This window comes from Hydractinia symbiolongicarpus, chromosome 3 (assembly GCF_029227915.1).
Source record: "Hydractinia symbiolongicarpus strain clone_291-10 chromosome 3, HSymV2.1, whole genome shotgun sequence".
Classification (NCBI taxonomy): Eukaryota; Metazoa; Cnidaria; class Hydrozoa; order Anthoathecata; family Hydractiniidae; genus Hydractinia; species Hydractinia symbiolongicarpus.
Window position 1 is genome coordinate 12602267 of NC_079877.1, and position 19398 is coordinate 12621664.

A 19398-nucleotide genomic window follows, 5' to 3' on the forward strand; every position below is an offset into this window, starting at 1 on the left:
GAAATTCTTTGCAAATCTGTTTGGACATGTAGAAACTAGGACAAAGTACGCGACCTTTTGTCTGTTTCTAAACGTGCAAATTTTCAACGATGGTGTATCCAGACATTAATATCCGCGAAATAATGAATGTTTAGTAACCGTTTATTCACCTTTTTTTCTACTAACTTTACTACCTGCGAAAATTTTAACACAGGGTTATGGCTAATCAAGACCGCACCATGTTTTAAAACAGTCGTCCGGAAATGACGAATTCAAAAAAGTAGAAGCAGACCACACTAACTTTACTGACATTAAGACACACATGAAAAACTTCCTTTCCTTATTTTTATTCAGTAAAAAGGAATGTTGCAATTAGAAAAAAAAGCGGGAAGTTATTCTAAATACTATTTTTCCTGAGATATGTCAAAATTCGGGAATCTTCATGCAGGCCAAACTTCATGCCCTTAGATTAGAAAGATATCAGCTCTCATGGTGTTATTGGGTATGTGCTCACATGCCCTCATTACAATGCTCTTGGTTCGTTATGTCGATTGCGTCTTCTCATTTCGAAATCATGATCACACGGCAGCTTTATTTCATCGATGTAGGAAGCGCTTACAAATCGAATGCATGAGTATGGCCAGATACTTTGATGTTGCTAGCAATTCACTTGAGAGCGAGCCCTAGTTAATATTGTGAGTAACCGCGAGAGATATAACGTTATGTTTCAGTGATAGAAGTAATTAAAATTACCATGAAGTCACACTATCTCTTCTGCAAGAGTCCTTCAGCAACTCTCCCCTTGAAACAGTTTTCACATATAAAATGAGTTCTTGGATAATTGCCGACGACGGAAAAAGGCTCTATGACAAGGGTGCGAAGGTTTTATATATCACTTGCTTACAAAATCTTACTACTCAGCTGGCGTCGCCTCCCTCCATGCTTCTCCGGAAGAGAAACCGGAACGTTCATCAAATGTAGGGCAACGCAGTTTAGCACCGGTCACCCATCCAGATTTCGCGCTCAGGAGACAACACTGCAGCTCATCATCGCAGTTTTAGTGAGTGCCTTTGTTGAGGAACAAAGACGGGACGCGTACTATAGAAATGATCCTAGTAAGTACGGTCTTAGAGCGTCCGGTTAACCTCGCGAAGGTGGTTAGAAAGGCCTTTGCGTTTACTTGTGGCGCACACTAATATATGTTGTTTAAGTAAACAGTGACAAAAAATAGATTTTCCTCGAGATTTTATGTTACTTGACGAATCGCTTAGTTTAAGGAAAGGCACACTTTTTAATTAGCCACATTCTGGCTGAATTGACAAAACCTTTTTTCCCGAGAGGCACAAATTTTAATTTGGAAACTTTTGTTGCTAAACAAATCTCCATTTCCAAGCTTTGTTTGTTACTTCTGGCGGGAAATTCTTTGCAAATCTGTTTGGCCATGTAGGAACTAGGACAAAGTACGCGACCTTTTGTCTGTTTCTAAACGTACATATTTTCAACGATGGTGTTTAAAAACAGTCGTCCAGAAATGACGAATTCAAAAAAGTAGAAGCAGACCATACTAACTTTACTGACATTAAGACACACATGAAAAACTTCCTTTCCTTATTTTTTTTCAGTAAAAAGGAATGTTGCAATTAGAAAAAAAAGCGGGAAGTTATTCTCAATACTATTTTTCTTGAGATAAGTCAAAGTTCAGGAAGTTTCATGCAGGCGAAACTTCATGCGCTTAGATTAGAAAGCTTTCAGCTCTCATGGTGTTATTGGGTATGTGCTCACATGCCCTCATTACAATGCTCTTGGTTCGTTATGTCGATTGCGTCTTCTCATTTCGAAATCATGATCACACGGCAGCCTTATTTCATCGATGTTGGAAGCGCTTATAAATCGAATGCATGAGTATGACCAGATATATTGATGTTGCTAGCAATCCACTTGAGAGCGATCCCTAGTTAATATTGTGAGTAACCGCGAGAGATATAACGTTATGTTTCACTGATAGAAGTAATTAAAATTACCATGAAGTCACACTATCTCTTCTGCAAGAGTCCTTCAGCAACTCTCCCCTTGAAACAGTTTTCACACATAAAATGAGTTCTCCGATAATTGCCGACGACGGAAAAAGGCTCTATGACAAGGGTGCGAAGGTTTTATATATCACTTGCTTACAAAATCTTACCACTCAGCTGGCGTCGCCTCCCTCCATGCTTCTCCGGAAGAGAAACCGGAACGTTCATCAAAGGTAGGGCAATGCAGTTTAGCACCGTCATCCATCCAGATTTCGCGCTCAGGAGACAACACTGCAGCTCATCATCGCAGTTTTAGTGAGTGCCTTTGTTGAGGAACAAAGACGGGACGCGTACTATAGAAATGATCCTAGTAAGTACGGTCTTAGAGCGTCCGGTTAACCTCGCAAAGGTGGTTCGAAAGGCCTTTGCGTTCACTTGTGGCGCACACTAAAAGATGTTGTTTAAGTAAACAGTGACAAAAAATAGATTTTCCTCGAGATTTTATGTTACTTGACGAATCGCTTAGTTTAAGGAAAGGCACACTTTTTAATTAGCCACATTTTGGCTGAATTGACAAAATCTTTATTTCCTGAGAGGCACAAATTATAATTTGGAAACTTTTGTTGCTAAACAAATCTCCATTTCCAAGCTTTGTTTGTTACTTCTGGCGGGAAATTCTTTGCAAATCTGTTTGGCCATGTAGGAATTAGGACAAAGTACGCGACCTTTTGTCTGTTTCTAAACGTACAAATTTTCAACGATGGTGTTTTAAAACAGTCGTCCGGAAAAGACGAATTCAAAAAAAAGTAGAAGCAGATCATACTAACTTTACTGACATTAAGACACACATGAAAAACTTCCTTTCCTTATTTTTTTTCAGTAAAAAGGGAATGTTACAATTAGAAAAAGAAGTGGGAAGTTTTTCTCAATACTATTTTTCCTGAGATATGTCAAAATTCGGGAAGCTTCATGCAGGCCAAACTTCATGCCCTTAGATTAGAAAGATATCAGCTCTCATGGTGTTATTGGGTATGTGCTCACATGCCCTCATTACAATGCTCTTGGTTCGTTATGTCGATTGCGTCTTCTCATTTCAAAATCATGATCACACGGCAGCTTTATTTCATCGATGTAGGAAGCGCTTATAAATCGAATGCATGAGTATGACCAGATATTTTGATGTTGCTAGCAATCCACTTGAGAGCGAGCCCTAGTTAACATTGTGAGTAACCGCGAGAGATATAACGTTATGTTTCACTGATAGAAGTAATTAAAATTACCATGAAGTCACAGTATCTCTTCTGCAAGAGTCCTTCAGCAACTCTCCCCTTGAAACAGTTTTCACATATAAAATGAGTTCTTGGATAATTGCCGACGACGGAAAAAGGCTCTATGACAAGGGTGCGAAGGTTTTATATATCACTTGCTTACAAAATCTTACCACTCAGCTGGCGTCGCCTCCGTCCATGCTTCTCCTGAAGAGAAACCGGAACGTTCATCAAAGGTAGGGCAACGCAGTTTAGCACCGGTCACCCATCCAGATTTCGCGCTCAGGAGACAACACTGCAGCTCATCATCGCAGTTTTAGTGAGTGCCTTTGTTGAGGAACAAAAACGGGACGCGTACTATAGAAATGATCCTAGTAAGTACGGTCTTAGAGCGTCCGGTTAACCTTGCAAAGGTGGTTCGAAAGGCCTTTGCGTTTACTTGTGGCGCACACTAAAAGATGTTGTTTAAGTGAACAGTGACAAAAAATAGATTTTCCTCGAGATTTTATGTTACTTGACGAAACGCTTAGTTTAAGGAAACGCACACTTTTTAATTAGCCACATTTTGGCTGAATTGACAAAATCTTTATTTCCCGAGAGGCACAAATTTTAATTTGGAAACTTTTGTTGCTAAACAAATCTCCATTTCCAAGCTTTGTTTGTTACTTCTGGCGGGAAATTCTTTGCAAATCTGTTTGGCCATGTAGGAACTAGGCCAAAGTACGCGACCTTTTGTCTGTTTCTAAACGTGCAAATTTTCAACGATGGTGTATCCAGACATTAATATCCGCGAAATAATGAATGTTTAGTAACCGTTTATTCACCTTTTTTTCTACTAACTTTACTACCTGCGAAATTTTTAACACAGGGTTATGGCTAATCAAGACCGCACCATGTTTTAAAACAGTCGTCCGGAAATGACGAATTCAAAAAAGTAGAAGCAGACCACACTAACTTTACTGACATTAAGACACACATGAAAAACTTCCTTTCCTTATTTTTTTTCAGTAAAAAGGGAATGTTACAATTAGAAAAAGAAGTGGGAATTTTTTCTCAATACTATTTTTCCTGAGATATGTCAAAATTCGGGAAGCTTCATGCAGGCCAAACTTCATGCCCTTAGATTAGAAAGATATCAGCTCTCATGGTGTTATTGGGTATGTGCTCACATGCCCTCATTACAATGCTCTTGGTTCGTTATGTCGATTGCGTCTTCTCATTTCAAAATCATGATCACACGGCAGCTTTATTTCATCGATGTAGGAAGCGCTTACAAATCGAATGCAAGAGTATGGCCAGATACTTTGATGTTGCTAGCAATCCACTTGAGAGCGAGCCCTAGTTAATATTGTGAGTAACCGCGAGAGATATAACGTTATGTTTCACTGATAGAAGTAATTAAAATTACCATGAAGTCACACTATCTCTTCTGCAAGAGTCCTTCAGCAACTCTCCCCTTGAAACAGTTTTCACATATAAAATGAGTTCTTGGATAATTGACGACGACGGAAAAAGGCTCTATGACAAGGGTGCGAAGGTTTTATATATCACTTGCTTACAAAATCTTACTACTCAGCTGGCGTCGCCTCCCTCCATGCTTCTCCAGAAGAGAAACCGGAAGGTTCATCAAATGTAGGGCAACGCAGTTTAGCACCGGTCACCCATCCAGATTTCGCGCTCAGGAGACAACACTGCAGCTCATCATCGCAGTTTTAGTGAGTGCCTTTGTTGAGGAACAAAGACGGGACGCGTACTATAGAAATGATCCTAGTAAGTACGGTCTTAGAGCGTCCGGTTAACCTCGCAAAGGTGGTTAGAAAGGCATTTGCGTTTACTTGTGGCGCACACTAAAATATGTTGTTTAAGTAAACAGTGACAAAAAATAGATTTTCCTCGAGATTTTATGTTACTTGACGAATCGCTTAGTTTAAGGAAAGGCACACTTTTTAATTAGCCACATTCTGGCTGAATTGACAAAATCTTTTTTTCCCGAGAGGCACAAATTTTAATTTGGAAACTTTTGTTGCTAAACAAATCTCCATTTCCAAGCTTTGTTTGTTACTTCTGGCGGAAAATTCTTTGCAAATCTGTTTGGCCATGTAGGAACTAGGACAAAGTACGCGACCTTTTGTCTGTTTCTAAACGTACAAATTTTCAACGATGGTGTTTAAAAATAGTCGTCCGGAAATGACGAATTCAAAAAAGTAGAAGCAGACCATACTAACTTTACTGACATTAAGACACACATGAAAAACTTCCTTTCCTTATTTTTTTTCAGTAAAAAGGAATGTTGCAATTAGAAAAAAAAGCGGGAAGTTATTCTCAATACTATTTTTCCTGAGATAAGTCAAAGTTCGGGAAGTTTCATGCAGGCGAAACTTCATGCGCTTAGATTAGAAAGCTTTCAGCTCTCATGGTGTTATTGAGTATGTGCTCACATGCCCTCATTACAATGCTCTTGGTTCGTTATGTCGATTGCGTCTTCTCATTTCGAAATCATGATCACACGGCAGCCTTTTTTCATCGATGTAGGAAGCGCTTATAAATCGAATGCATGAGTATGACCAGATATATTGATGTTGCTAGCAATCCACTTGAGAGCGATCCCTAGTTAATATTGTGAGTAACCGCGAGAGATATAACGTTATGTTTCACTGATAGAAGTAATTAAAATTACCATGAAGTCACACTATCTCTTCTGCAAGAGTCCTTCAGCAACTCTCCCCTTGAAACAGTTTTCACACATAAAATGAGTTCTCCGATAATTGCCGACGACGGAAAAAGGCTCTATGACAAGGGTGCGAAGGTTTTATATATCACTTGCTTACAAAATCTCACCACTCAGCTGGCGTCGCCTCCCTCCATGCTTCTCCGGAAGAGAAACCGGAACGTTCATCAAAGGTAGGGCAACGCAGTTTAGCACCGGTCACCCATCCAGATTTCGCGCTCAGGAGACAACACTGCAGCTCATCATCGCAGTTTTAGTGAGTGCCTTTGATGAGGAACAAAGACGGGACGCGTACTATAGAAATGATCCTAGTAAGTACGGTCTTAGAGCGTCCGGTTAACCTTGCAAAGGTGGTTCGAAAGGCCTTTGCGTTTACTTGTGGCGCACACTAAAAGATGTTGTTTAAGTGAACAGTGACAAAAAATAGATTTTCCTCGAGATTTTATGTTACTTGACGAAACGCTTAGTTTAAGGAAACGCACACTTTTTAATTAGCCACATTTTGGCTGAATTGACAAAATCTTTATTTCCCGAGAGGCACAAATTTTAATTTGGAAACTTTTGTTGCTAAACAAATCTCCATTTCCAAGCTTTGTTTGTTACTTCTGGCGGGAAATTCTTTGCAAATCTGTTTGGCCATGTAGGAACTAGGCCAAAGTACGCGACCTTTTGTCTGTTTCTAAACGTGCAAATTTTCAACGATGGTGTATCCAGACATTAATATCTGCGAAATAATGAATGTTTAGTAACCGTTTATTCACCTTTTTTTCTACTAACTTTACTACCTGCGAAATTTTTAACACAGGGTTATGGCTAATCAAGACCGCACCATGTTTTAAAACAGTCGTCCGGAAATGACGAATTCAAAAAAGTAGAAGCAGACCACACTAACTTTACTGACATTAAGACACACATGAAAAACTTCCTTTCCTTATTTTTTTTCAGTAAAAAGGGAATGTTACAATTAGAAAAAGAAGTGGGAAGTTTTTCTCAATACTATTTTTCCTGAGATATGTCAAAATTCGGGAAGCTTCATGCAGGCCAAACTTCATGCCCTTAGATTAGAAAGATATCAGCTCTCATGGTGTTATTGGGTATGTGCTCACATGCCCTCATTACAATGCTCTTGGTTCGTTATGTCGATTGCGTCTTCTCATTTCGAAATCATGATCACACGGCAGCCTTTTTTCATCGATGTAGGAAGCGCTTATAAATCGAATGCATGAGTATGACCAGATATATTGATGTTGCTAGCAATCCACTTGAGAGCGATCCCTAGTTAATATTGTGAGTAACCGCGAGAGATATAACGTTATGTTTCACTGATAGAAGTAATTAAAATTACCATGAAGTCACACTATCTCTTCTGCAAGAGTCCTTCAGCAACTCTCCCCTTGAAACAGTTTTCACACATAAAATGAGTTCTCCGATAATTGCCGACGACGGAAAAAGGCTCTATGACAAGGGTGCGAAGGTTTTATATATCACTTGCTTACAAAATCTTACCACTCAGCTGGCGTCGCCTCCCTCCATGCTTCTCCGGAAGAGAAACCGGAACGTTCATCAAAGGTAGGGCAACGCAGTTTAGCACCGGTCACCCATCCAGATTTCGCGCTCAGGAGACAACACTGCAGCTCATCATCGCAGTTTTAGTGAGTGACTTTGATGAGGAACAAAGACGGGACGCGTACTATAGAAATGATCCTAGTAAGTACGGTCTTAGAGCGTCCGGTTAACCTTGCAAAGGTGGTTCGAAAGGCCTTTGCGTTTACTTGTGGCGCACACTAAAAGATGTTGTTTAAGTGAACAGTGACAAAAAATAGATTTTCCTCGAGATTTTATGTTACTTGACGAAACGCTTAGTTTAAGGAAAGGCACACTTTTTAATTAGCCACATTTTGGCTGAATTGACAAAATCTTTATTTCCCGAGAGGCACAAATTTTAATTTGGAAACTTTTGTTGCTAAACAAATCTCCATTTCCAAGCTTTGTTTGTTACTTCTGGCGGGAAATTCTTCGCAAATCTGTTTGGCCATGTAGGAACTAGGACAAAGTACACGACCTTTTGTCTGTTTCTAAACGTACAAATTTTCAACGATGGTGTTTTAAAACAGTCATCCGGAAATGACGAATTCAAAAAAGTAGAAGCAGACCATACTAACTTTACTGACATTAAGACACACATGAAAAACTTCCTTTCCTTATTTTTTTTCAGTAAAAAGGGAATGTTGCAATTAGAAAAAAAGCGGGAAGTTATTCTCAATACTATTTTTCCTGTGATATGTCAAAATTCGGGAAGTTTCATGCAGGCCAAACTTCATGCCCTTAGATTAGAAAGCTATCAGGGCTCATGGTGTTATTGGGTATGTGCTCACATGCCCTCATTACAATGCTCTTGGTTCGTTATGTCGATTGCGTCTTCTCATTTCGAAATCATGATCACACGGCAGCCTTATTTCATCGATGTAGGAAGCGCTTATAAATCGAATGCATGAGTATGACCAGATATATTGATGTTGCTAGCAATCCACTTGAGAGCGAGCCCTAGTTAATATTGTGAGTAACCGCGAGAGATATAACGTTATGTTTCACTGATAGAAGTAATTAAAATTACCATGAAGTCACACTATCTCTTCTGCAAGAGTCCTTCAGCAACTCTCCCCTTGAAACAGTTTTCACACATCAAAAGAGTTCTCCGATAATTGCCGACGACGGAAAAAGGCTCTATGACAAGGGTGCGAAGGTTTTATGTATCACTTGCTTACAAAATCTTACTACTCAGCTGGCGTCGCCTCCCTCCATGTTTTTTCGGAAGAGAAACCGGAACGTTCATCATCAGAAGCAGGGCAACGCAGTTTAGCACCGGTCACCCATCCAGATTTCGCGCTCAGGAGACAACACTGCAGCTCATCATCGCAGTTTTAGTGAGTGCCTTTGTTGAGGAACAAAGACGGGACGCGTACTATAGAAATGATCCTAGTAAGTACGGTCTTCGAGCGTCCGGTTAACCTCGCAAAGGTGGTTCGAAAGGCCTTTGCGTTCACTTGTGGCGCACACTAAAAGATGTTGTTTAAGTAAACAGTATCAAAAAATAGATTTTCTTCGAGATTTTATGTTACTTGACGAATCGCTTAGTTTAAGGAAAGGCACACTTTTTAATTAGCCACATTTTGGCTGAATTGACAAAATCTTTATTTCCCGAGAGGCACAAATTTTAATTTGGAAACTTTTGTTGCTAAACAAATCTCCATTTCCAAGCTTTGTTTGTTACTTCTGGCGGGAAATTCTTTGCAAATCTGTTTGGCCATGTAGGAATTAGGACAAAGTACGCGACCTTTTGTCTGTTTCTAAACGTACAAATTTTCAACGATGGTGTTTTAAAACAGTCGTCCGGAAATGACGAATTCAAAAAAGTAGAAGCAGACCATACTAACTTTACTGACATTAAGACACACATGAAAAACTTCCTTTCCTTATTTTTTTCAGTAAAAAGGGAATGTTGCAATTAGAAAAAAAGCGGGAAATTATTCTCAATACTATTTTTCCTGAGATATGTCAAAATTCGGGAAGTTTCATGCAGGCCAAACTTCATGCCCTTAGATTAGAAAGCTATCAGGGCTCATGGTGTTATTGGGTATGTGCTCACATGCCCTCATTACAATGCTCTTGGTTCGTTATGTCGATTGCGTTTTCTCATTTCGAAATCATGATCACACGGCAGCCTTATTTCATCGATGTAGGAAGCGCTTATAAATCGAATGCATGAGTATGACCAGATATATTGATGTTGCTAGCAATCCACTTGAGAGCGAGCCCTAGTTAATATTGTGAGTAACCGCGAGAGATATAACGTTATGTTTCACTGATAGAAGTAATTAAAATTACCATGAAGTCACACTATCTCTTCTGCAAGAGTCCTTCAGCAACTCTCCCCTTGAAACAGTTTTCACACATAAAATGAGTTCTCCGATAATTGCCGACGACGGAAAAAGGCTCTGTGACAAGGGTGCGAAGGTTTTATATATCACTTGCTTACAAAATCTTACTAATTAGCTGGCGTCGCCTCCCTCCATGCTTCTCCGGAAGAGAAACCGGAACGTTCATCAAAGGTAGGGCAACGCAGTTTAGCACCGGTCACCCATCCAGATTTCGCGCTCAGGAGACAACACTGCAGCTCATCATCGCAGTTTTAGTGAGTGCCTTTGTTGAGGAACAAAGACGGGACGCGTACTATAGAAATGATCCTAGTAAGTACGGTCTTAGAGCGTCCGGTTAAGCTCGCAAAGGTGGTTCGAAAGGCCTTTGCGTTTACTTGTGGCGCACACTAAAAGATGTTGTTTAAGTAAACAGTGACAAAAAATAGATTTTCCTCGAGATTTTATGTTACTTGACGAATCGCTTAGTTTAAGGAAAGGCACACTTTTTAATTAGCCACATTTTGGCTGAATTGACAAAATCTTTATTTCCCGAGAGGCACAAATTTTAATTTGGAAACTTTTGTTGCTAAACAAATCTCCATTTCCAAGCTTTGTTTGTTCCTTTTGGCGGGAAATTCTTTGCAAATCTGTTTGGCCATGTAGGAACTAGGACAAAGTACGCGACCTTTTGTCTGTTTCTAAACGTACAAATTTTCAACGATAGTGTTTTAAAACAGTCGTCCGGAAATGACGAATTCAAAAAAGTAGAAGCAGACCATACTATTTTTACTGACATTAAGACACACATGAAAAACTTCCTTTCCTTATTTTTTTTCAGTAAAAAGGAATGTTGCAATTAGAAAAAAAAGCGGGAAGTTATTCTCAATACTATTTTTCCTGAGATAAGTCAAAGTTCGGGAAGTTTCATGCAGGCGAAACTTCATGCGCTTAGATTAGAAAGCTTTCAGCTCTCATGGTGTTATTGGTACGTGCTCACATGCCCTCATTACATTGCTCTTGGTTCGTTATGTCGATTGCGTCTTCTCATTTCGAAATCATGATCACACGGCAGCCTTATTTCATCGATGTAGGAAGTGCTTTAAATCGAACGCATGAGTATGACCAGATATTTTGATGTTGCTAGCAATCCACTTGAGAGCGAGCCCTAGTTAATATTGTGAGTAACCGCGAGAGATATAACGTTATGTTTCACTGATAGAAGTAATTAAAATTACCATGAAGTCACACTATCTCTTCTGCAAGAGTCCTTCAGCAACTCTCCCCTTGAAACAGTTTTCACACATAAAATGAGTTCTCTGATAATTGCCGACGACGGAAAAAGCCTCTATGACAAGGGTGCGAAGGTTTTATATATCACTTGCTTACAAAATCCTACTACTCAGCTGGCGTCGCCTCCCTCCATGCTTCTCCGGAAGAGCAACCGGAACGTTCATCAAAGGTAGGGCAACGCAGTTTAGCACCGGTCACCCATCCAGATTTCGCGCTCAGGAGACAACACTGCAGCTCATCATCGCAGTTTTAGTGAGTGCCTTTGTTGAGGAACAAAGACGGGACGCGTACTATAGAAATGATCCTAGTAAGTACGGTCTTAGAGCGTCCGGTTAACCTCGCAAAGGTGGTTCGAAAGGCCTTTGCGTTTACTTGTGGCGCACACTAAAAGATGTTGTTTAAGTAAACAGTGACAAAAAATAGATTTTCCTCGAGATTTTATGTTACTTGACGAATCGCTTAGTTTAAGGAAAGGCACACTTTTTAATTAGCCACATTTTGGCTGAATTGACAAAATCTTTATTTCCCGAGAGGCACAAATTTTAATTTGGAAACTTTTGTTGCTAAACAAATCTCCATTTCCAAGCTTTGTTTGTTACTTCTGGCGGGAAATTCTTTGCAAATCTGTTTGGCCATGTAGGAACTAGGACAAAGTACGCGACCTTTTGTCTGTTTCTAAACGTACAAATTTTCAACGATGGTGTTTTAAAACAGTCGTCCGGAAATGACGAATTCAAAAAAGTAGAAGCAGACCATACTAACTTTACTGACATTAAGATACACATGAAAAACTTCCTTTCCTTATTTTTTTTCAGTAAAAAGGAATGTTGCAATTAGAAAAAAAAGCGGGAAGTTATTCTCAATACTATTTTTCCTGAGATAAGTCAAAGTTTGGGAAGTTTCATGCAGGCGAAACTTCATGCGCTTAGATTAGAAAGCTTTCAGCTCTCATGGTGTTATTGGGTATGTGCTCACATGCCCTCATTACAATGCTCTTGGTTCGTTATGTCGATTGCGTCTTCTCATTTCGAAATCATGATCACACGGCAGCCTTTTTTCATCGATGTAGGAAGCGCTTATAAATCGAATGCATGAGTATGACCAGATATATTGATGTTGCTAGCAATCCACTTGAGAGCGATCCCTAGTTAATATTGTGAGTAACCGCGAGAGATATAACGTTATGTTTCACTGATAGAAGTAATTAAAATTACCATGAAGTCACACTATCTCTTCTGCAAGAGTCCTTCAGCAACTCTCCCCTTGAAACAGTTTTCACACATAAAATGAGTTCTCCGATAATTGCCGACGACGGAAAAAGGCTCTATGACAAGGGTGCGAAGGTTTTATATATCACTTGCTTACAAAATCTTACCACTCAGCTGGCGTCGCCTCCCTCCATGCTTCTCCGGAAGAGAAACCGGAACGTTCATCAAAGGTAGGGCAACGCAGTTTAGCACCGGTCACCCATCCAGATTTCGCGCTCAGGAGACAACACTGCAGCTCATCATCGCAGTTTTAGTGAGTGCCTTTGATGAGGAACAAAGACGGGACGCGTACTATAGAAATGATCCTAGTAAGTACGGTCTTAGAGCGTCCGGTTAACCTTGCAAAGGTGGTTCGAAAGGCCTTTGCGTTTTCTTGTGGCGCACACTAAAAGATGTTGTTTAAGTAAACAGTAACAAAAAATAGATTTTCCTCGAGATTTTATGTTACTTGACGAATCGCTTAGTTTAAGGAAAGGCACACTTTTTAATTAGCCACATTTTGGCTGAATTGACAAAATCTTTATTTCCCGAGAGGCACAAATTTTAATTTGGAAACTTTTGTTGCTAAACAAATCTCCATTTCCAAGCTTTGTTTGTTACTTCTGGCGGGAAATTCTTTGCAAATCTGTTTGGCCATGTAGGAATTAGGACAAAGTACGCGACCTTTTGTCTGTTTCTAAACGTACAAATTTTCAACGATGGTGTTTTAAAACAGTCGTCCGGAAATGACGAATTCAAAAAAGTAGAAGCAGACCATACTAACTTTACTGACATTAAGACACACATGAAAAACTTCCTTTCCTTATTTTTTTCAGTAAAAAGGGAATGTTGCAATTAGAAAAAAAGCGGGAAATTATTCTCAATACTATTTTTCCTGAGATATGTCAAAATTCGGGAAGTTTCATGCAGGCCAAACTTCATGCCCTTAGATTAGAAAGCTATCAGGGCTCATAGTGTTATTGGGTATGTGCTCACATGCCCTCATTACAATGCTCTTGGTTCGTTATGTCGATTGCGTTTTCTCATTTCGAAATCATGATCACACGGCAGCCTTATTTCATCGATGTAGGAAGCGCTTATAAATCGAATGCATGAGTATGACCAGATATATTGATGTTGCTAGCAATCCACTTGAGAGCGAGCCCTAGTTAATGTTGTGAGTAACCGCGAGAGATATAACGTTATGTTTCACTGATAGAAGTAATTAAAATTACCATGAAGTCACAGTATCTCTTCTGCAAGAGTCCTGCAGCAACTCTCCCCTTGAAACAGTTTTCACATATAAAATGAGTTCTTGGATAATTGCCGACGACGGAAAAAGGCTCTATGACAAGGGTGCGAAGGTTTTATATATCACTTGCTTACAAAATCTTACCACTCAGCTGGCGTCGCCTCCCTCCATGCTTCTCCGGAAGAGAAACCGGAACGTTCATCAAAGGTAGGGCAACGCAGTTTAGCACCGGTCACCCATCCAGATTTCGCGCTCAGGAGACAACACTGCAGCTCATCATCGCAGTTTTAGTGAGTGCCTTTGTTGAGGAACAAAGACGGGACGCGTACTATAGAAATGATCCTAGTAAGTACGGTCTTAGAGCGTCCGGTTAACCTTGCAAAGGTTGTTCGAAAGGCCTTTGCGTTTACTTGTGGCGCACACTAAAAGATGTTGTTTAAGTGAACAGTGACAAAAAATAGATTTTCCTCGAGATTTTATGTTACTTGACGAAACGCTTAGTTTAAGGAAAGGCACACTTTTTAATTAGCCACATTTTGGCTGAATTGACAAAATCTTTATTTCCCGAGAGGCACAAATTTTAATTTGGAAACTTTTTTTGCTAAACAAATCTCCATTTCCAAGCTTTGTTTGTTACTTCTGGCGCGAAATTCTTTGCAAATCTGTTTGGCCATGTAGGAACTAGGACAAAGTACGCGACCTTTTGTCTGTTTCTAAACGTACAAATTTTCAACGATGGTGTTTTAAAACAGTCGTCCGGAAATGACGAATTCAAAAAAGTAGAAGCAGACCATACTAACTTTACTGACATTAAGACACACATGAAAAACTTCCTTTCCTTATTTTTTTCAGTAAAAAGGGAATGTTGCAATTAGAAAAAAAGCGGGAAGTTATTCTCAATACTATTTTTCCTGAGATATGTCAAAATTCGGGAAGTTTCATGCAGGCCAAACTTCATGCCCTTATATTAGAAAGCTATCAGGGCTCATGGTGTTATTGGGTATGTGCTCACATGCCCTCATTACAATGCTCTTGGTTCGTTATGTCGATTGCGTCTTCTCATTTCGAAATCATGATCACACGGCAGCCTTATTTCATCGATGTAGGAAGCGCTTATAAATCGAATGCATGAGTATGACCAGATATATTGATGTTGCTAGCAATCCACTTGAGAGCGAGCCCTAGTTAATATTGTGAGTAACCGCGAGAGATATAACGTTATGTTTCACTGATAAAAGTAATTAAAATTACCATGAAGTCACACTATCTCTTCTGCAAGAGTCCTTCAGCAACTCTCCCCTTGAAACAGTTTTCACACATAAAATGAGTTCTCCGATAATTGCCGACGACGGAAAAAGGCTCTGTGACAAGGGTGCGAAGGTTTTATATATCACTTGCTTACAAAATCTTACTAATTAGCTGGCGTCGCCTCCCTCCATGCTTCTCCGGAAGAGAAACCGGAACGTTCATCAAAGGTAGGGCAACGCAGTTTAGCACCGGTCACCCATCCAGATTTCGCGCTCAGGAGACAACACTGCAGCTCATCATCGCAGTTTTAGTGAGTGCCTTTGTTGAGGAACAAAGACGGGACGCGTACTATAGAAATGATCCTAGTAAGTACGGTCTTAGAGCGTCCGGTTAAGCTCGCAAAGGTGGTTCGAAAGGCCTTTGCGTTTACTTGTGGCGCACACTAAAAGATGTTGTTTAAGTAAACAGTGAAAAAAATAGATTTTCCTCGAGATTTTATGTTACTTGACGAATCGCTTAGTTTAAGGAAAGGCACACTTTTTAATTAGCCACATTTTGGCTGAATTGACAAAATCTTTATTTCCAGAGAGGCACAAATTTTAATTTGGAAACTTTTGTTGCCAAACAAATCTCCATTTCCAAGCTTTGTTTGTTACTACTGGCGGGAAATTCTTTGCAAATCTGTTTGGCCATGTAGGAACTAGGACAAAGTACGCGACCTTTTGTCTGTTTCTAAACGTACAAATTTTCAACGATGGTGTTTTAAAACAGTCGTCCGGAAATGACGAATTCAAAAAAGTAGAAGCAGACCATACTAACTTTACTGACATTAAGACACACATGAAAAACTTCCTTTCCTTATTTTTTTTCAGTAAAAAGGGAATGTTGCAATTAGAAAAAAAAGTGGGAAGATTTTCTCAATACTATTTTTCCTGAGATATGTCAAAATTCGGGAAGTTTCATGCAGGCCAAACTTCATGCCCTTAGATTAGAAAGCTATCAGCTCTCATGGTGTTATTGGGTATGTGCTCACATGCCCTCATTACAATGCTCTTGGTTCGTTATGTCGATTGCGTCTTCTCATTTCGAAATAATGATCACACGGCAGCCTTATTTCATCGATGTAGGAAGCGCTTATAAATCGAATGCATGAGTATGACGAGATATTTTGATGTTGCTAGCAATCCACTTGAGAGCGAGCCCTAGTTATTATTGTGAGTAACCGCGAGAGATATAACGTTATGTTTCACTGATAGAAGTAATTAAAATCACCATGAAGTCACACTAACTCCTCTGCAAGAGTCCTTCAGCAACTCTCCTCTTGAAACAGTTTTCACACATAAAATGAACTCTCCGATAATTGCCGACGACGGAAAAGGACTCTGTGACAAGGGTGCGAAGGTTTTATATATCACTTGCTTACAAAATCTTACTACTCAGCTGGCGTCGCCTCCCTCCATGCTTCTCCGGAAGAGAAACCGGAACGTTCATCAAAGGTAAGGCAACGCAGTTTGGCACCGGTCACCCATCCAGATTTCGCGCTCAGGAGACAACACTGCAGCTCATCATCGCAGTTTTAGTGAGTGCCTTTGTTGAGGAACAAAGACGGGACGCGTACTATAGAAATGATCCGGACGGAAAAAGACTCTGTGACAAGGGTGCGAAGGTTTTATATATCACTTGCTTACAAAATCTTACTACTCAGCTGGTGTCGCCTCCCTCCATGCTTCTCCGAAAGAGAAACCGGAACGTTCATCAAAGGTAGGGCAACGCAGTTTAGCACCGGTCACCCATCCAGATTTCGCGCTCAGGAGACAACACTGCAGCTCATCATCGCAGTTTTAGTGAGTGCCTTTGTTGAGGAACAAAGACAGGACGCGTACTATAGAAATGATCCTAGTAGGTACGGTCTTAGAGCGTCCGGTTAACCTCGCAAAGGTGGTTAGAAAGGCCTTTGCGTTTACTTGTGGCGCACACTAAAAGATGTTGTTTAAGTAAACAGTGACAAAAAATAGATTTTCCTCGAGATTTTATGTTACTTGACGAATTGCTTAGTTTAAGGAAAGGCACACTTTTTAATTAGCCACATTTTGGCTGAATTGACAAAATCTTTATTTCCCGAGAGGCACAAATTTTAATTTGGAAACTTTTGTTGCTAAACAAATCTCCATTTCCAAGCTTTGTTTGTTCCTTTTGGCAAGAAATTCTTTGCAAATCTGTTTGGCCATGTAGGAACTAGGACAAAGTACGCGACCTTTTGTCTGTTTCTAAACGTACAAATTTTCAACGATGGTGTTTTAAAACAGTCGTCCGGAAATGACGAATTCAAAAAAGTAGAAGCAGACCATACTAACTTTACTGACATTAAGACACACATGAAAAACTTCCTTTCCTTATTTTTTTTCAGTAAAAAGGAATGTTGCAATTAGAAAAAAAAGCGGGAAGTTATTCTCAATACTATTTTTCCTGAGATAAGTCAAAGTTCGGGAAGTTTCATGCAGGCGAAACTTCATGCGCTTAGATTAGAAAGCTTTAAGCTCTCATGGTGTTATTGGTACGTGCTCACATGCCCTCATTACATTGCTCTTGGTTCGTTATGTCGATTGCGTCTTCTCATTTCGAAATCATGATCACACGGCAGCCTTATTTCATCGATGTAGGAAGTGCTTTAAATCGAACGCATGAGTATGACCAGATATTTTGATGTTGCTAGCAATCCACTTGAGAGCGAGCCCTAGTTAATATTGTGAGTAACCGCGAGAGATATAACGTTATGTTTCACTGATAGAAGTAATTAAAATTACCATGAAGTCACACTATCTCTTCTGCAAAAGTCCTTCAGCAACTCTCCCCTTGAAACAGTTTTCACACATAAAATGAGTTCTCTGATAATTGCCGACGACGGAAAAAGGCTCTATGACAAGGGTGCGAAGGTTTTATATATCACTTGCTTACAAAATCCTACTACTCAGCTGGCGTCGCCTCCCTCCATGCTTCTCCGGCAGAGCAACCGGAACGTTCATCAAAGGTAGGGCAACGCAGTTTAGCACCGGTCACCCATCCAGATTTCGCGCTCAGGAGACAACACTGCAGCTCATCATCGCAGTTTTAGTGAGTGCCTTTGTTGAGGAACAAAGACGGGACGCGTACTATAGAAATGATCCTAGTAAGTACGGTCTTAGAGCGTCCGGTTAACCTCGCAAAGGTGGTTCGAAAGGCCTTTGCGTTTACTTGTGGCGCACACTAAAAGATGTTGTTTAAGTAAACAGTAACAAAAAATAGATTTTCCTCGAGATTTTATGTTACTTGACGAATCGCTTAGTTTAAGGAAAGGCACACTTTTTAATTAGCCACATTTTGGCTGAATTGACAAAATCTTTATTTCCCGAGAGGCACAAATTTTAATTTGGAAACTTTTGTTGCTAAACAAATCTCCATTTCCAAGCTTTGTTTGTTACTTCTGGCGGGAAATTCTTTGCAAATCTGTTTGGCCATGTAGGAACTAGGACAAAGTACGCGACCTTTTGTCTGTTTCTAAACGTACAAATTTTCAACGATGGTGTTTTAAAACAGTCGTCCGGAAATGACGAATTCAAAAAAGTAGAAGCAGACCATACTAACTTTACTGACATTAAGATACACATGAAAAACTTCCTTTCCTTATTTTTTTTCAGTAAAAAGGAATGTTGCAATTAGAAAAAAAAGCGGGAAGTTATTCTCAATACTATTTTTCCTGAGATAAGTCAAAGTTCGGGAAGTTTCATGCAGGCGAAACTTCATGCGCTTAGATTAGAAAGCTTTCAGCTCTCTTGGTGTTATTGGGTATGTGCTCACATGCCCTCATTACAATGCTCTTGGTTCGTTATGTCGATTGCGTCTTCTCATTTCGAAATCATGATCACACGGCAGCCTTATTTCATCGATGTAGGAAGCGCTTTAAATCGAACGCATGAGTATGACCAGATATTTTGATGTTGCTAGCAATCCACTTGAGAGCGAGCCCTAGTTAATATTGTGAGTAACCGCGAGAGATATAACGTTATGTTTCACTGATAGAAGTAATTAAAATTACCATGAAGTCACACTATCTCTTCTGCAAGAGTCCTTCAGCAACTCTCCCCTTGAAACAGTTTTCACACATCAAATGAGTTCTCTGATAATTGCCGACGACGGAAAAAGGCTCTATGACAAGGGTGCGAAGGTTTTATATATCACTTGCTTACAAAATCCTACTACTCAGCTGGCGTCGCCTCCCTCCATGCTTCTCCGGAAGAGAAACCGGAACGTTCATCAAAGGTAGGGCAACGCAGTTTAGCACCGGTCACCCATCCAGATTTCGCGCTCAGGAGACAACACTGCAGCTCATCATCGCAGTTTTAGTGAGTGCCTTTGTTGAGGAACAAAGACGGGACGCGTACTATAGAAATGATCCTAGTAAGTACGGTCTTAGAGCGTCC

At 40.0% G+C, this 19398-nt stretch overlaps 16 non-coding genes across 16 annotated transcripts; all 16 read right to left on the reverse strand.

Annotated features, from left to right (window-relative positions):
* Positions 1 to 891: 891 nt before the first annotated feature.
* LOC130637075 (small nucleolar RNA U3) lies at positions 892 to 1108 on the reverse strand. The gene has a single exon (XR_008982319.1). It is a non-coding gene; the product is annotated as a small nucleolar RNA U3 (small nucleolar RNA).
* A 1051-nt stretch (positions 1109 to 2159) lies between these two features.
* On the reverse strand, positions 2160 to 2375 carry LOC130637093 (small nucleolar RNA U3). Its single transcript, XR_008982336.1, has one exon. It is a non-coding gene; the product is annotated as a small nucleolar RNA U3 (small nucleolar RNA).
* Positions 2376 to 3430: 1055 nt separating this feature from the next.
* On the reverse strand, positions 3431 to 3647 carry LOC130637095 (small nucleolar RNA U3). Its single transcript, XR_008982338.1, has one exon. It is a non-coding gene; the product is annotated as a small nucleolar RNA U3 (small nucleolar RNA).
* Positions 3648 to 4826: 1179 nt separating this feature from the next.
* On the reverse strand, positions 4827 to 5043 carry LOC130637104 (small nucleolar RNA U3). Its single transcript, XR_008982347.1, has one exon. It is a non-coding gene; the product is annotated as a small nucleolar RNA U3 (small nucleolar RNA).
* A 1052-nt stretch (positions 5044 to 6095) lies between these two features.
* LOC130637088 (small nucleolar RNA U3) lies at positions 6096 to 6312 on the reverse strand. Its single transcript, XR_008982332.1, has one exon. It is a non-coding gene; the product is annotated as a small nucleolar RNA U3 (small nucleolar RNA).
* A 1179-nt stretch (positions 6313 to 7491) lies between these two features.
* On the reverse strand, positions 7492 to 7708 carry LOC130637099 (small nucleolar RNA U3). Its single transcript, XR_008982342.1, has one exon. It is a non-coding gene; the product is annotated as a small nucleolar RNA U3 (small nucleolar RNA).
* A 1052-nt stretch (positions 7709 to 8760) lies between these two features.
* LOC130637107 (small nucleolar RNA U3) lies at positions 8761 to 8980 on the reverse strand. Its single transcript, XR_008982350.1, has one exon. It is a non-coding gene; the product is annotated as a small nucleolar RNA U3 (small nucleolar RNA).
* A 1051-nt stretch (positions 8981 to 10031) lies between these two features.
* Positions 10032 to 10248, reverse strand: LOC130637109 (small nucleolar RNA U3). The gene has a single exon (XR_008982352.1). It is a non-coding gene; the product is annotated as a small nucleolar RNA U3 (small nucleolar RNA).
* Positions 10249 to 11298: 1050 nt separating this feature from the next.
* On the reverse strand, positions 11299 to 11515 carry LOC130637090 (small nucleolar RNA U3). The gene has a single exon (XR_008982334.1). It is a non-coding gene; the product is annotated as a small nucleolar RNA U3 (small nucleolar RNA).
* Positions 11516 to 12567: 1052 nt separating this feature from the next.
* Positions 12568 to 12784, reverse strand: LOC130637089 (small nucleolar RNA U3). The gene has a single exon (XR_008982333.1). It is a non-coding gene; the product is annotated as a small nucleolar RNA U3 (small nucleolar RNA).
* Positions 12785 to 13835: 1051 nt separating this feature from the next.
* LOC130637084 (small nucleolar RNA U3) lies at positions 13836 to 14052 on the reverse strand. Its single transcript, XR_008982328.1, has one exon. It is a non-coding gene; the product is annotated as a small nucleolar RNA U3 (small nucleolar RNA).
* A 1051-nt stretch (positions 14053 to 15103) lies between these two features.
* Positions 15104 to 15320, reverse strand: LOC130637110 (small nucleolar RNA U3). Its single transcript, XR_008982353.1, has one exon. It is a non-coding gene; the product is annotated as a small nucleolar RNA U3 (small nucleolar RNA).
* A 1052-nt stretch (positions 15321 to 16372) lies between these two features.
* Positions 16373 to 16589, reverse strand: LOC130637054 (small nucleolar RNA U3). Its single transcript, XR_008982299.1, has one exon. It is a non-coding gene; the product is annotated as a small nucleolar RNA U3 (small nucleolar RNA).
* A 48-nt stretch (positions 16590 to 16637) lies between these two features.
* Positions 16638 to 16854, reverse strand: LOC130637096 (small nucleolar RNA U3). Its single transcript, XR_008982339.1, has one exon. It is a non-coding gene; the product is annotated as a small nucleolar RNA U3 (small nucleolar RNA).
* Positions 16855 to 17904: 1050 nt separating this feature from the next.
* Positions 17905 to 18121, reverse strand: LOC130637098 (small nucleolar RNA U3). The gene has a single exon (XR_008982341.1). It is a non-coding gene; the product is annotated as a small nucleolar RNA U3 (small nucleolar RNA).
* A 1051-nt stretch (positions 18122 to 19172) lies between these two features.
* Positions 19173 to 19389, reverse strand: LOC130637071 (small nucleolar RNA U3). The gene has a single exon (XR_008982315.1). It is a non-coding gene; the product is annotated as a small nucleolar RNA U3 (small nucleolar RNA).
* Positions 19390 to 19398: the final 9 nt, after the last annotated feature.